At 45.7% G+C, this 17,006-nt stretch overlaps 1 pseudogene; it reads left to right on the forward strand.

The window, feature by feature from the left end:
• Positions 1-16,276: 16,276 nt before the first annotated feature.
• On the forward strand, positions 16,277-16,393 carry LOC136642362 (5S ribosomal RNA; annotated as a pseudogene).
• Positions 16,394-17,006: the final 613 nt, after the last annotated feature.

Here is a 17,006-nt window from a genome sequence, read left to right on the forward strand (position 1 = left end):
GAGCTGGTTTTGGAGGGACAGCGGTGCTGCTACAAGGAGGGCTCATGGGGGCTGTTTGCTAGAGTTGCATCAGAAGTGGATGATGAGAGTGCTAAGAGGGCTGCTTGGAGAGGCCACTGCCTGCAGTGTGAATGACCCAAGTATATAAAGGGATAAAGGGAGCATGGATACTATATTGCATCAATTCACCTGTTCCTGGCTCTTTAAAATTCCCATGTGCTTCGAAAAGGAATGAACTTGTAGCCTTGGTTTTGATACCTCTGCTGCTGGCAGTAGTGACTAAGTGGGATGGTTCTTCAGGCATAGTGGTTTCTATCGTGGATCAGGCCTATGCGCCATCAAAATTTGTTAGCAGTTGTAAAATTCAACGAACTGTGCATAACAAAAACAGCAACAACAAAAAAGGCATTTAACCCAGCTGCTGGGGACTTGAAGCTGACAGCTGGATCAGGTTGTTGAGATCCATTTGGGGGTGGGGCCGTGGGACATTGCCTGGGCTCCACCTTTTCTCAGGCTCCAGACTCCCTGTCTCCAACTGGAGTACTTCATCCCACAGTGGTTCCTACTTCCTGAGAATTCCACGCAGTGCCAAGAGCAGATCCACCCTGCTATGGACCTTTCCTTTCCAGGGCGGCCAAGTTTTGATTTTAAAAATTCTGGTACTTGAAGGTGTAAAGGGGAGAGCTAAGAAAGGAGCCTGGAGCAGTTTAGAGAGTGAAAACTAGCTGGCAGATTCAAGAGGGTCTGGAATGGGGGGAGGGGCAGAGCAAATAGCAAAGTCTTGTCCTTCTTCAGAAATGGTGTGATTCACCTCCTCTTGGGTTCTACCGTGGGCTGAAAAGCAGGGATTCAGCCAGTCTCCCTTCCATGTAGGGATGAGGGCAATCTGGACAGCTACCACAGCCACAAGGTCATCTTTGTTTGTTTTGCTTCTGATATTCAGTTAAGCTGCCTCCCTTAACAGAACTTGTATATGCTATATCAGAGCAGCTTCCAAAAAGCTGAAGTTCTGCAAGAAATCCTGGGACATGTAGTTTCCAGGGCACCTGGCAACCATAGTAAGGACTCAGGAGCTCTGGGAAATTACATCTCCAAAGGCCCCTGGGAAGGCTGGTTGTGGAGGAAACACACATATGCATATTATACTCTTAAAGACAGCAGTGGATAAAATGACCCATTGGGGCTGAGCTCAGTGTCCTGGCAGGCACCCTTAGGATCTCAAACTTCATGTCTTGAGTAATGTATGATTTTTACTTAAAACACACACACACCAGTAAAACTTGAGCAACCAGGCCAAAATGTTTGGCTTTCATATGAACAAATCTGGCAAGTGAAGTACATGTGGGAAAAAACTTGCCTGGAAGGATTTTTCCCCCTTCTCATCAGTGGGCAATGCTGCTCCCCTCCCATTCCCTATCCTGAACCCTGAAGGCTAATTTCCTGGGCTTAAGCCCAGTGTTCATATTACTGGAGAATAGACAAGGGACCCTTAATAAAATGCATGTCTCATCCCCTTACTTCCCCAAGTTTTAGCCAGACTACGCACCCAGTAATAATCTAAAACAGTAGCTAAGGGAGCTGATGCAAAAGTTAAGGGGGACCAAACTACCTCTGCCCCCCTGCAATTTGAGCACTGCTTTTGCTTAGACTGGACTGATCAGTGACCTTGGATTTATTCTGCCCCCTCTCAGCAAAAACACCTTTTGCCTGGCTTTGACATGGTCATTTCAGTTGAATGAGTCCTCTCCCCACTGTGTGTTTTTCTCTCTCTTCTTTGTGTGGTTCATCTTCTGAAGCACATGGTAGGAAGATGTCCTATGGAAATCCCAGTGCATGAGAGGTTCTTGATTTAAGCTGGTTATGACAGTTTTATGGTTCAACCTCAAGTGAGCTGAGACAGCCTCAGTAACTTTTTAGCATCACTTAAGTTCAGTCTCGCAAGTTGCATTAGAACCCTGGGTCCCAGAGGCAAACGGAGCAATTGTACAGAGTGCATTAAATCACAGTGCCACTCAGTAACTAAAAGTTCCTAATAAATAATTTTTACAGGGAATGCAGTCCATATATTACAGAGGGCTAGATGCCTACATATTTCAAGCCAATTGTCATATTTGACTAGCTCTCTTTCTACGCAGCCCTGTCAAGACGCCAAATGACTGCTCAAATATGGGAGACCTTTTGGATTCGGCAATCATTAATTTCCCCGAGACTAAATAAGGTTGACTTTTAATGCAAAGCCGTTTGTAAGTGAACATGGCACTCCGGCTTGCACGCAAAATAAACCAGCACCCGTCGTTTTTCTTGGCGGAGAGAAATGCTCCGCTGTTACGGAATGCAAATTCCTGTGGCTAAGACACAAGGAGGTGGGTTCTACTAATCCTTCTTGTTGAACCACAATCATCTGAGATGCCCCCACTGGCTTTACAGTCATGCCTGGTTTACTCATGCCTTTGGGGAACCGAACCATAAGTGATGCTAGGCTTGGGAGGTGTCTTCAACCTATACAGTGTTTTACCTTCCATGTGGGAGAGGGGCTGTACCTTGGTAGTAGACCACAGCCATTGCATGTAGGAGGACCCAATCCCAATCCCAATCCCTGGCATCTCTAATGAAAGGAGCTTAACTAGCATACCTGGGAAAGACCTCTGCCTGAGACCTTAGAGAACGATTACCAGAGTAATAGTAATAATAGTAATAGATGGAATTATGGTCATACTTTGTATAAAGGAGTTTCATGCAGCTGTATATCAAACTCAGATCCACCAATTTTGTAGGCATGGTGTAACATGGGAGCTAAAACTCTGATCTAGGCAGTTCACAGTTCAAATCTCATGTCAACCACAGATTCACTGAGGCAAACTACAGTTTTCTCAGCTAAGACTCTTGTGGCACTTCTGTTAGGGATACTAAGTCCAGATCGACATGTACAACAGATGAACCCTCTTCATATATTATCTCCTTTGTGACCAGGTATGCAGGATGAATGGGTGGAGGCAGGAGTGTAGTGGCAAGCCCCACCCCTGCCCTCTCCATGGTAGGTGTGTGGTATCAGCAACAGACAGTGATCATGGGGAGACAACCTCCCTTTGATGGCCACCTTTTGCTACTACCTCATTCTACCATAATTTTAGCACTCTGGGAATGTATTGTCTTATTTCATTCCTAATTTGTTCTGCTGTATTTATAGACCATGATAATTTACTATCATAGTAGATAATTACTACTTCTTTTAGTACTTTTAGTAGTAGTATAATTATAGTAGATAACTACTACTACTACTACTACTACTACTACTACTACTACTACATCATCATCATCATCATCTAATGTAGATTGCCCATCTATGGGCCAATGGATGTTACTTTCCAGCTTTTTTTATTGACTGATGTTATCTGAACAAAATTATCAATTAGTGATTATAAATAAGATCAGCTTTTTGAAAATTGACACAGAGCAGAGATTTTTCTCTTGTAGGTTAAGCAAAATAACTTTTATGTACTTAGTTTTGATAACCCCAGAACAGAGAAGTACAAAAGGAAAGAAGACATGTACCTTTGGAATTGTGATTTGAATTAAGTGGATCATGTTAAATCATTAGAAAACCAGGTCTAGGGTTGAGGTTTTCCTTCGTTATAGGCTAGGATATAGGATCTCCTTAGATCAGAGGAAACCTGATCTGAAACCCTGTTTTGGACTTTTGCATGAAGCAGAGTGTGGAGCTAATAAACTTTTCTGATGTCACAATTACACTACTACCCTCTTATGTACTCTGCAGTGCAAGGCAGAAGAACAGATGTACAGTAATAATAATAATAATAATAATAATAATAATAATAATAATAATAATAATAATAATAATAATAATAATTTTATTTTTACCCCGCCTTTCTCCCTGAAGGGACTCAAGGCGGCTTACAACAGGTTAAAACAAATTAAAAGCATAATTTAAAAACAGATAAAAGCATATTAACACATATCATAATAACAGTAGTCAGATAAAAAGTAGTAAAAAGAGCATAGAGCAGCAAGTCATAAAAGAATCAGGCCTGTAAAAACTTAAAAGGTGTTGAAAAGATGTTAAAAAGGCTGAGAACTCAGAAGGCTGGTTTAAACAGAAAGGTCTTCAGGCCTCGCTGAAAAGTCTCAAGAGAGGGAGCCATTCTCAAGTCAAGGGGATGGGAATTCCATAGCGTTGGTGCCACTACTGAGAAAGTCCTATTTCTAGCCGCCGCCCCATGTACCTCCCTAGGTGGCGGCACTTGTAAAAAGGCCTTCTCGACCTAAGAGGACGAGCCGGATTGTACGGAAGTAGGCGATCTCTAAGATATCCTGGCCCAGAGCAGTATAGGACTTTAAAGGTCAAAACCAGCACCTTGAATTGGGCCCGGAAATGAATGGGCAGCCAATGTAGCTGCTGGAGAAGCGGACTGACAGAGTCAACCTGCCTACCTCCAGTAACCACATGGGCCGCCGCATTCTGCACTAGTTGCAGTTTCCGAATTGTCTTCAAGGGCAGCCCCACATAGAGCGCGTTACAATAATCTAACCTCGATGTCACGGTGGCATGGATCACCGTGGCCAGGTCTGCACGATCCAAGTACAGCCGCAGCTGGCGCACCAGCCAAAGCTGAGCGAAGGCCCCCCTAGCCACAGCCACCACCTGGGAATCCAGGAGCACCTGCGAGTCCAGGTGGACCCCCAAGCTGCGGACCTGCTCCTTCAGGGGGAGTGCAACCCCATTCAGCGCCTGCCGGTAGTCCAGCACCTGCATCGAGGATTTCCGAACCAGGAGAGCCTTTGTCTTATCCGGATTTAATTTCAGCTTGTTAGCCCCCATCCAGATCCTCACTGCCTCCAGACAGCGCTCCAGGCCCTCAACCGCCATCCTGGAGTCTGGAGGAAAGGAGAGATAGAGCTGGGTGTCATCGGCATATTGATGGCACCCCACTCCAAACCCCCGGATGACCTCTCACAGCGGTTTCATGTAGATGTTAAATAGCATGGGGGACAGAATTGAGCCCTGTGGCACCCCGCACCTCAAGGGCCAGGGTGTCAAACAGGCATCCCCCAGCACCACCATCTGGGACTGATCCTCCAAGTAGGAGCGGAACCACTGCAAAACAGTGCCTCCAACTCCCAACTTGGCCAATCGGCCCAGAAGGATACCATGGTCGATGGTATTGAAAGCCGCTGAGAGGTCCAGCAGGACCAACAGGGATGCACTCCCCCTGTCCAGTCCCCGGCGTAGGTCATCCACCAAGGCGACCAAGGCAGTTTCCGTCCCAAAGCCCAGCCTGAAACCAGATTGAAAAGGATCCAGATAATCCGCTTCATCCAAGACCCTCTGGAGTTGAGATGCCACCACCCGCTCAATTACCTTGCCCAGAAACGGGATGTTGGAGACTGGCCGGTAGTTGTCTAACACAGTGGAATCCAGGGAGGGCTTCTTCAGGAGGGGGCGAACCACCGCCCGTTTCAAAGCACATGGCAACATCCCCTCCATCAAGGAAGAGTTGACCACCCTCCCTATCCACTCAGCCAGTCCACCCCGGGTAGCTCTTATCAGCCAAGCTGGGCAAGGGTCAAGCAGGCAGGCAGACGGCCTCACACGCCAAAGGAGTCTGTCTACATCCTCAGGCTGTACAAGCTGAAAAGAATCCCACAACACTGGACAAGCAGTTGCCAAGGGGACATCATCAGACATTGTCAATGTGGCATCCAAGTTGCGACGAATACGATCGATTTTATCTGCAAAATGTTGTGCAAACACGTCACAGCGGGTGACCGTGTGTTCCTCCTGGTCTACTGGAGGGGCCTGATGGAGGAGGCCCCGCACCACACGGAACAGCTCTGCCAGACGGTTGTACACTTGGTTTATGATTTGGCAGAGGAAAATAATGCACTTGTTTTACAGTCAGCAAAATGCCAGATACAAAGGGAAATAGGCATGCTAATCCTACAGAGAACAGGAGCATAACATACTGCTACAAAGACTTCTGAAATATATTGCCCTATAACTTAAACAGAATGTCTGGACCTAGTTTGTTCTTCAAACAGTACATGACACCTTTCCACAAATCCCTACACCAGTTTCCCATTCCCTGCTGCTGTATCCAGCACATGCTCCTCGTCCTTACCTTAAAAGCTACCCTTGTCCCCCCTTATCTTTCAGACCTTGCTTCTCATTCTATTCATGCCTGTGACCTCTGCTTCTCCGACTCCATCATCCTCAAGACCAAATGACACAAATACATTATGTGTTTAATGCATGTTTTGCCCTCTGTGTTTTTTTTTTAATTAAATGGTGTGGACCGAAACATGGTGAAACTATGGCATGGAAGAGAGAAGTTTTAATTCTTTTCCCTGATGGTTCTGAATAGGATCTGATTGTTCCGCATGCTATTGCCAATGGGAAAAAAAAAGCTTCCACTGCAAGATCCCAATCAGAACCACAGCAAGGGTGAGTATTAAAGCCCTCTATCTGCCCGACAACTTCACCACATTTCAGTCCCTCCCCAGCGTGCAATTCAGTTTTTAAAACCATGTAGCTTGGCTCTCTGGTCAGTGCCAGAGACATCACACATTCTTCTTTGCTTCCCCCATGTGTGGTCCTTTCTCCCTGAACATGTATGTGGCGCCACCTCCCTTCTTTCATCCATCTGCAAAGCCTACCTTTTCTATGTGTCTTTGGGCTTATCCTAATTCCTGTCTGTAACCAAGCTTAAGTACATTTACCTACATTATTCTCTTTGCAGTCATTCTAACCATGCAGAACAAACTGTTTGCAGATTAGGAGAAGAGGGGTCTCAACAGTAGCAGGTTCCAACCCAATCAATGAGGCATAGCTTTGTTTTAGATGTTGAAGTGAACGCATGTTGGCTGGGGCAGAGCCCACTGCCATGATGCTGTCCCTCTGCTTGTGTAAACAGAACCGAAAAGGCTCCTCCCTCCCTACTCTTGTCTTGCCCTTATGCCTGTGTCATTTTCCCCCACCTGTTTTAGACTGTAAGCTGCTTGGGAGGAGAAGTTTTGTTTATATTGGTTTGTAAGATTCCTGTTCACTGGTAGGCCAGAATGAATAAAAGAAACCCTGGGCGCAATCCTAACCAACTTTCCAGCACTGAGGTAAGGGCGATGCAGCTCTAAGGCAAGGGAACAAACATTCCCTTACCTTGAGGAGGCTTTCATGACTGCCCCCCAACTGCAGGATGCAGCTCATACCCCATTGGCACAGCTATGTCAGAGCCAGAAAGTTGGTTAGGATTTGGACCCCTAATACCTTGAGAACTGCCACATTCAGTATACAACATGCAATGACATGAAGTCAAATGATCAAATACAAATAAGGGGGCTGGCATAATCCTTCCAGTAGGAGGTACAAATTGGCACTCTAGGAACTGGGCTGCATGTGCTATGGTGGCTGAATAGCTCCACACGAAGGGGATAAAGTTGCTGCTACATCCAACTTCTTGGACATTTACCATTTTAGGAGACTTTTTTTGGAAATCTGGGCAACTTTCAGGAGGGAGGAGCCACAGCCTGGACTCTTCCCACATGGCACAAAAATTCTGACATTAACCTCAGAAGCAGCTGAGCTGCAACAGCTTCTCAGCCGCCAAGATCACACACCTAAAGAGTGTTGTTATCTTGTCTACACCAACTAGTCTACATATGAGTGGTAGAATTCTGGATTGGGCATGCTCATTTGTGCATGTGTCATTTTTTTGAATACTTCCCTTAAAAATTTTTTTTACATGCAATCAACGCAAGCATTTGATTAAAAATTTGTTTAGCCCTTTCTCTGAAGTGCTAGTTTACTATATACTTGGAGCTTTTTGTGTGCAGAAGTATTCAGAAACAGGACCCCTCACCTGCAGTCATAGGTGGCCCAGTCCAGAATGTTACTGCCTTCATTTCCTTTTGCACAAAGCATAAAATGGCTCTTAGTGAAATATTAATACTTCTCCACCAACCTTGGTATGCTAGAATGTGAAACCTCCTTGGCCAGTCTGGAAAGGACCTTCCTTCCTATCTCATGTTGAACCTGTAGATTGCTTCCTCCAGTTCCTGTCTCGTTTTCCCCTTCCATCTCTTCAGCTGCAATCCTAAATATAGTTTTGAGGAAGTAAATAACTGAATACCCGCTGAACGTAATGAACGAACTTCTGAGTAAACATGCATAGGACTGCACTGTCACTGAACCCCACAACTTTGGTCCACTGTAGTTTGCTCTGTCGCCCACCCTTGCCTCACACAATGGTGCCCCTAGTGGCCAACTTTAAACAGGAAGACTCTCTTCAAATATGGGTGAAGTCAGGTGTAATATAAGCAGATAACTTATTGCAGGTACCACAACAGCAGTGTAAACCTAGCTTTCTCCTGCCCTTGCAAATGGAAAGCTAGTTCAGTCGTAAACCTCACCCCTCTCTGCATACTTCATGCTCTCGCTCTGCTTTTAAACATTTTTAAAATGCTGCATGTATTCTTCTTTGGACAGGGGCAGTAGTAGTAGTCGTCGTCACTTATTTGAAATAAGTTTGGGGAGAGGACAGTTTCTTGGTGACCTCACAGGGCACCAGCTAATTAGTGCCCTCCACTGCAGGTTCTGCTACAAACCTGCATTACTGTTTGTTTCAGGGCCCAACCATGGCAAGGAAATTGGATGACAAAGGCAGGGAACAAAGAAGAGGGGATAGGTATTTCCAGCTTGTTCTCTTTGTGAACTACCAGTTGACTGCTGTTTGAGACAAGATGATGGATTCATGGACCGTGTTCTGATCCAGTGAGGTACTTCTTCCATTCCTAGCTATTTACATTAGTATTTTAATATGGTGGTGATTTCTTGACCAGCTTGCTCCCTTGTCTGGATCAAGCCACTCCTCTGCACCTCTTTTTCTTTTCTTTTTTGGTGCTGTTTTGGCCTTGGTCTCCCTAGCCTTCCAAAAGAGTGCACAGGCACCTCACAGACGTGTTAGAATGCCTAATTTGTTACTCTCCATACAGAGCTTTGCAAATAAAGAATGCCAAGCAGTATAACGAATTGGTGGCTACTTATGGACTGTAATCTTGCGTCTCAGGCACCAAGGGAACACTGGCTGCCGTCATAACAGAAGATTTGCAGCTAAGGGTGCACAGAGGGGTCAGGCCCTATATTTCTCCAAAGGCATAAAATAACAATAAATATACATTGGTTCTCTCTCTCTCTCTCTCTCTCTCTCACACACACACACACACACACACACACACACGAGAGAGAGAGAGAGAGAGACTCTACATTTGATGTGTGTTAAAACTGATCCTTCCTTCCACTTTTTTGTTAACAAAAATGATGTACATTGTGAAGGTTCACATGGCTGTTCTCATCCATTTGGTTCACATTCATTTACTCTACAAACAGTGCTCTGTGGAGTGGGAGATGCCATCCCATTGATTTTAGGGGACATAAAATCAACCCACTGCTTTTCAATGAGTGTAGGTAAATCCAACCTAATTTAAAATGAAACCATTTCATTTCCTTTTTTGTTGACTCATAGAATGTCCAAGGGATCTAGGAAGTCATTTAGTCCAGCCGCCACTCAGTGAAGGCAACTACTGCAACATCTCTGAGAGGTGGCCATCCAACCTCTGTTTGAAAACTTCCAACAGGGAGAGAGATACAAGGAGCTTGGATTCCTTAGGTCACTGCTTCCCTAATTGCAAATTCTTTTGCAATTGGCTACTGTGTGGAAGGAATCCCAGTAACTGGGCTCACTTCAGATGGGAGGAAGGGCAGCCCTTTTTTGGTTTTCCCTTCCTGGTGGCAGCAGCTACCCTCTCTGAGACTGTCTGCATCAGGGTGCCACGTCTATCACAGTCACTTTGCAAGGAACCCAAAAGTGTGTGGGACAGTCAGGTCATAGATTATGTGCCTTGCTTCTTCCCCCATCCCTACATGGTGAGGCTGTGGCGACTTTACTGGACCACCACGATGTGTGAAGAACATGAGATTAAAGTACAGAATTTTCTTTACTGTTTCAGAGGTTAGAGACAGATGATCATATTTTTTTCCCCAGAGTGTGAAAGGTGTTCTGATAAGAGGCATCATCCCATGTGCTGTGTACATTCATCTCATAATCTCTGATTAATGGGTTTTTTGGGGGGTTTTGGAGTGCTTCAAAAACTCTGCAGAATCTTTTTGAAGTTGCAGGGGTGACAGTGGGACAAAGAGGCTGTAATGAATGGAAACGTGCAAGATTCCTCTAGAAGATAGGGTGTTATGTGGTGTCAGCAGTGGCCCCTTGTTCTGACAGGTCTGAGAAACATGGGGTTAAAACACAGGCTTTAAGTGGTGGGTGTGCTGCACAGCTGCAGCCACTAGAGTCAACAAGGTCTTCAAGGATAAAAACACCTAGAGAGGGTAGAGTGTGTGTGTAGAAAGAAGGTGGTTGGAGAGCAGAAGGAAGGAGTTTGGAGGAAAGGCTGACTAAGTGGATGGAATGAATGGAGACTACTGGAACAGAGATTGTTGGAGATGCTGGAGACTGGTGTGTGGCTGCCATGCCCAGGAGCTGCTGGAAACTAAGGGGCAGCAGCAGCAGCAGCAGCAGCAGCAACTGAAACTGCTGGTGGGAGAGTGGAGGAAGGAGGAACTCTGCAGGCTGAACAGGTGAGCTACCCTGGTGGTAGAGTCCAGCAGTGCTTTCTGCAGGATTTGGGCTATTTTGAGTGAAGAGGGGAACTAATTAACTTAAAGTGGGTATAAGTTCTCTAGACCAAGTTTGGAAAGGGAATTTGGCAAAAAAGAAGAGTGTGCCTTGTCCAGAAAGGGGAAACAATGCCTCCGTCATGCTACCATAAGCTCTGTTATGTCTCCATCTGCAGGGCCCAGGCCTTTACATCAACAGTGCACACTGTTCCCCACCCATAGCAAATAATACACATGTCCCATAGGCACATGTGCCCAATGCCCATGCAGGTTTCACACACAAACAACCCATCCCCTTAGAAAATCAGGTACCTGCAGTGCGGGTGTGGCAGGGGAGGCAGAGCCACCCCATCACAGTCCATGGAAAAGGAGGGTAGCTGCCCCCCCCCCGCTTGCAGCCCAGGGTGACAATCTAGTGGAAACTAAGCAGGCCTGGATCTGGGCCATGCCTGGATGGAAAACTACCTAGGAATCATATGCTGCCATAAGTTTCATGAAATAAAGCCAAGGTTGATAGTTAAGGATAGACTTTTTCTCCAGTGCAGATTTTGAGATCTGTTCCCCCAGTTTTGTATTGCTTACACAGCTGAGACATTTTGGTGAGATTTATGCCCTTTGCCAAATGGGAAATTCAGACCTTCATTACCATCTCATACCTGCTTCTCCCTTACAAAGGCAAAGGTCCAAATTATCCTCTCAGTGTTGCTGGTTGGATGCCAATGTTGCCTTAAAGGCGATATGTGATCTCAATGATCTGAAGCTTTCCCCCGTGGGAGACCCTTGGGGAAGTTACCGCAAATGAAGCAGCTCAGCCTAGATGGGCCATCTCTGCGTGCAGGGTGAGATGGTGAAGTCATTGCGGTCTGCTCTTCAACTTAAGTTCCAAATCCATACCTTAAGCGTCATCCAAGCTGTGGTGCTTTGGCATGAATTATGATGATTATGCTCTTGCCACAGCTGTATAAATACTCCAGGAATGTTTATCCAGCTCTACAGGTGTGTTTCTGTAACTAACACTCTATGCAAGCCCCCTGGGGTAGTAACTTGATACTGGCATTGTTACCTGATGCCTCAAGAAACATGAGGTGAACTCTTGTAGATTTATAGGCTAAAATGCAGCACCAAGAGAGACAAGTTTAATCACCATAGAGTCCAAGAGAATGCACGGGCACATAACTGCAGATTAGATTGTGACTATGGAGCTTAATAAAAGATTCCAAGCTACTGTCACTGAAGATGGGTGGACAAGGGTGGGGGAGAACGTCTCCCCTACCTTTCCTTTATGCTCCAACACGCTTAATGGCCTGGCCACATGGGATCTTCATAGCATGGCACTTGAGCTTAAAACTGCAACTGCTGGAGAGACTATTCATATAGACAACGGTCAAGGTTTCTAAAATTATTATGACTTGATGATGATTTTTGGCTATAAAAATCAAACTGCATCAAAGCTAGGAAATGTAACCAAAAAGGGAATACGCAGACATAAATTCATAGTCCAAATCCACAGTTAACATGTTGGCAATTTACATTACAAATTGATCTCCAGACCTTCATGATTCATTCCTAAACATATATCACTATGTATTAACATTAGACACAAACACTACTCAAAATGAAAGAGGCCAAACTGACATCATCCTCAAGTTCATTTTCCCCTTCAGCATCAAGCTGACCCCAGAACAGCCTGTCCTGCTAAAAACCTAACATATGATTTTATTCTTTGAAAAAAAGAAAAGTCAATATCAAAGGAGAACCAGCCCTGTAGTCAGTTAGTTTTAGTTGTAGGACTGAAATAATAGGCTGAGTAGACTTCTTTTATTAAGTGCCTGGGGAGAAAGATTGAATTGGACTGGAACATGATGTATCACCTGATCAGTGTTCCCCAGCATTTTGTTTTAAAACCATTATTATTATTATTATTATTATTATTAATTTTAATTTATATAATTTAATAAATATTGTATATTGTATTGGCAACCTTCAGTCTCGAAAGACTATGGTATCGCGCTCTGAAAGGTGGTTCTGGCACAGCGTCTAGTGTGGCTGAAAAGGCCAATCCGGGAGTGACAATCCCTTCCACACCGGGAGCAAGTGCAGTATGTCCCTGGTCTGTCTCCCTGGCTATGGGCCTTCCTTCTTTGCCTCTTAGCCTCAGACTGTTGGCAAAGTGTCTCTTCAAACTGGGAAAGGCCATGCTGCACAGCCTGCCTCCAAGCGGGCCGCTCAGAGGCCAGGTTTTCCCACTTGTTGAGGTCCATCCCTAAGGCCTTCAGATCCCTCTTGCAGATGTCCTTGTATCGCAGCTGTGGTCTACCTGTAGGCGCTTTCCTTGCACGAGTTCTAATAATAATATTGAAAGCCCCAAAGTAGTCTTTAATTCACTGTGATCCTCATTGGTGATGCTCCACATACCGTTGTCTATGGAAGTCCAGTTTGCTTGCACATGGGTTGGGGTATTTTCAATGACTGTACCTAGGCTGTGGCACTCCCTCCCCAGGGAAATACAGCTGACCCAGTCATGTCTGGCTTTAAGTGTGGACTAAAGACTCACCTTTTTCAGGGTGGGGGTGGAGAGAGAGAGAGAGAGAGAGAGAGATTTCTCTTTTATAATACTGTATCTGAATGGAATGTCGGTCACAGAAGCTGACTGGCAGCAGGTTCAGAAGAAACAAGCCACTGGTCCAGATGGCTTTAAAAATGGATTTGACAAAGGGCGATATCTCTGAATACCAGATGCTAGGAACATGCAACAGCAGATCGTAACAGTCTTCTAACCAATTGTGAATTTGGCCCTAGTGCTGCTTGGGGCCAGGACCACAACATGCCACCCCCCCCCCAAAAAAAAAAAAACTTCACTTCTGTTTTTTGGCATTTTGAAAGCCTCAGAAGGCCTTCTGGGGACTAGAGAGACTGCAGGTAGCCTCTCCAGTCCTTAAAAGTCTTTCTAAGGCCAAAACCAGGTCCCAAAAAAGAAAAAAAATGGCAGCAGGGGAAGGGTTGCAGTGCCCCCCCCCGAGGGGAGCCAGCTAGGGCATTTGCTCCCCTTACCCCACCTTCCTGATATGCCAGTGCTTCATACCCTGCATGTAAACTTCCTTGAAGCATCTGACTGGTTCTTGTTTGGAACAGAATGCTGGAGTGGTTGGAGCTGGGTCTTTCTCTGATATAGAATGTCAATTCTGAGAAGCAGGAGGATGATGAAGGAAAAGAAACAGCAACTAGTGTGTGTCAAATTTTAACCCTCCATGAATCGCATGTTTTACTGCTGATTTTCTCTCAGAGATTACCAAGGTGATGTTAATAAATTGCCGGGGGGGGGGGGGGAAGAGTTCCATATGGGCAGGGACTCAGAAGTTGTGTGACTTGTAGAGTCTGTATATACCAACATTGCAGGCCTATTTATGTTTATTCAGAAATAAGTCATAGTGAGACTTACAGCCCAATCCTGTGGGCTGCCCACGCTGCTGGACATGAATTCCAGCAGTGCAACCCACTTTATGGCAGTGCAGAACACCAGCTGCTGCTGCATGCTGTCTGACCACTGCTGCAAATGGCAGCAGTGCTGGCTGGGAGCTGCACTGGCCCTTGTTAAATGGTGTGCCGAAGGCGGAGGGGGGGGAGTGACTGGACAGTTAGGGGAGAGGACAGGAGGCGGTGAGTAAGCCAAACAGGGTTGAACTCGGTGGCAAATGCCAATATCGCATCCTATCAGTCAGTGCTGTCTCCTTACTCTCCTCAGATGTACACCAACTATAGAGCTGGCATAGGTACAAGGAGACCCAGAGGGCATCTCTGGGCCTACCCAGAGATAAAGTTGCTTCACCTCAAGCCATTGGTTCCCAAGCTTACCTGGGTCATGACACCCCTGCAGCCTCTTCATCCCGGCTCAGCCAGGTGCCTCCATCTTGGATCTCATGAGATTCCACCTCAGCTGCAATATGGGGATAATAATACTGACTTAAATAGTAATTTACAGGGTGATTGTAAGAATTAAAACACATGATGATGCATGTAAAGCACTCTGAATGCCCAAAAGAGTAGTACAGATATGCTAAATGTTATGAATATCAGAAGAAAACTTTCCTTGGGGCAAGTAGAAGTACTGGCTTGGCTTTCATGGGCCTGCTGCAGTCTTTGAGGGCAAACCCTTGGAGGGTTTGTGAAATGTCCAAACTTGCTGCCGTTGCCTGTGAACACCGTAATAAAGGACTTCTGGGTTTTGAATTGCAGTACACCAAACTTGCTTTTAAGGATAGCACCTTTGCCGACACCAGCTTCTTGATACCAGCATACAAATGCTTCACAGGAAAGTTATGCTTGCCAGGAAAACGCTGCTTTCTTCATTAGGACAAAGTACAGCTTCTTCCAGTGGGCTCCGTTCCAGAGGCGGAAGCAGCAGAAAGAATCCAGATTTGTATTCTCTCCCTCCTCTCTTAACCTCTCCAATTGAGACAGTATGGTGATGAAATGGACTTGCCAAAAAAAGCTTCTTCCCTCCTTTCTTATATAGATATATCTCAGGTCTCCAATAGTGCTGATACTCAGCAGAGCTGCTTGGAAAGGTCACCTGGCCCTTTCCAATGTGTTTTTCTTCTCCTTGTTAGGCGGAACAACAACCTTTTCAGCTGTTACCGGCGTGGGATGGGGAAGCTCATAAAAGTAGCTGTCCTTGTCTCTTCCAAAATGTCAGAAAAAGTTCATTTGCTCCTGGGAGGAGCCCACCGCTTGATTGGTTCCTGCAAAGGAGGAGAAAACACTGACCTGAACTGATTAGACTGTTCTGCTCAGGAGACAAATCTCTCTCCTTGCTCTGGACTCTGTGGCTGGGATGCTGAGCAAGAGGATTAAAACCAAATCAAGCGAATGCTGCAGAGTAACTTGAGCCATAACCTAGCAAGGTTACCACCCATTTGGATGTAACCCCCAAGACATGGTGTTTGGGAAGTTTCTTGTAACTCAAAATGGGGGTAACCCAGATCTGGGGATTATGGAGCAGCATGACCTGGAACACTGCCCAATTCCATCTCAGGGCTGCCGCTGCCAGCTCTGCACCACAAAAACAAAATCCCCTTACTGTGTGCTCCTTACATGGGTTCTTCACATGCCCGAGTGCAGGGTTGTCAGCTTTATTTAAAGAGAGAGTGAATAAAACAGCACCCTCATTCCCACAGTCCCTGTGAATCATACCAGAAGTCCCACACTTCTGCATTTGAAGAAAACATGGGAAGGAGGCAAATGATCAGCTTTCTGCTCTCTTTTAGTGGGCAGAAAGTGGATCAATGCGGCTCAAATCTGTGGCAGGCTGGAGGGAGGTGGTGATAGTGCCAGTGGCAAACAGGCCTGGCTTTCAGTGCATTGGACCTGTGCCTAAGGGACCCCTGCACTAGGGTAATCCACTCTACTTCTGTCAAATAGTTATCTGTCAGATAACTATCGTTATTGATATCTTTAAGATTCGACAGACCTTGGCTGTGAACCTGGGAACCTGCAAAAAAGTGTCCAATTGGGTCCTGCAGCTCCCAAGGCTGACCCTCTTCCAAAATTCTTCTTCACATAGCATGCTGAGTTGGTTGCCATGAGATGTAGTGAAGCAGCAACTGTTACCCTGCACATGCCCAATCTCGTCTGATCTTGGAAGCTAAGCAGGGTCAGGCCTGGTTAGTAGTTGGATGGGAGACCACTTGGGAATACCGGGTGCTGTAGGTTTATACCATAGTCTTTCGAGACTGAAGGTTGCCAACCATTTGGTTGGTTTAAATGGGGATTGGACAATCCATGGGGGGACAGGTCCACCAATGGCTTCTAGTCACGATGGCTATGCACTACTTCCAGGTTCAGTGGCAGTCTGCCTCTGAATACCAGTTGCAGGTGAGCAATGTTGGGGGAGAAGCCTTTCTCCGGCTTGTTGGCTTCCCATGCTGGATTTGATAAGTCTTTGACCTGATCCATAATATTGTTACAATGTTGTTACATTTAGCCATTTCTCATGCTTCAAGAAGTTGCTCAGAATCAAGGTTCCCTTTTTCCTTTTGTACTTTCTATTTTTTACTTTTTAGTTCCATATTCTGGTTAGTGGTGTCACTAGGGTTCACGTCATCCAGTGCGGGAGGTCAGTGTGTCACTCCCATGATGGACCTCCTCCCATGCAGTGGGCAGGGCAGTGACCTGGGTGGTGGGTGTGGTGATATACCATTGCCCCGCCCCACTGGTTTTTTGGCTGTACTTTTTGATAGAACATAGATATTTCAATGTGGTGTTTTTTTTATTGCATTCTGCTTTAAATTACACATCAAATGGTATATAAGATGATGGTATTCCT

This window comes from Tiliqua scincoides, chromosome 2, assembly GCF_035046505.1.
Source record: "Tiliqua scincoides isolate rTilSci1 chromosome 2, rTilSci1.hap2, whole genome shotgun sequence".
NCBI classification, from domain to species: Eukaryota; Metazoa; Chordata; class Lepidosauria; order Squamata; family Scincidae; genus Tiliqua; species Tiliqua scincoides.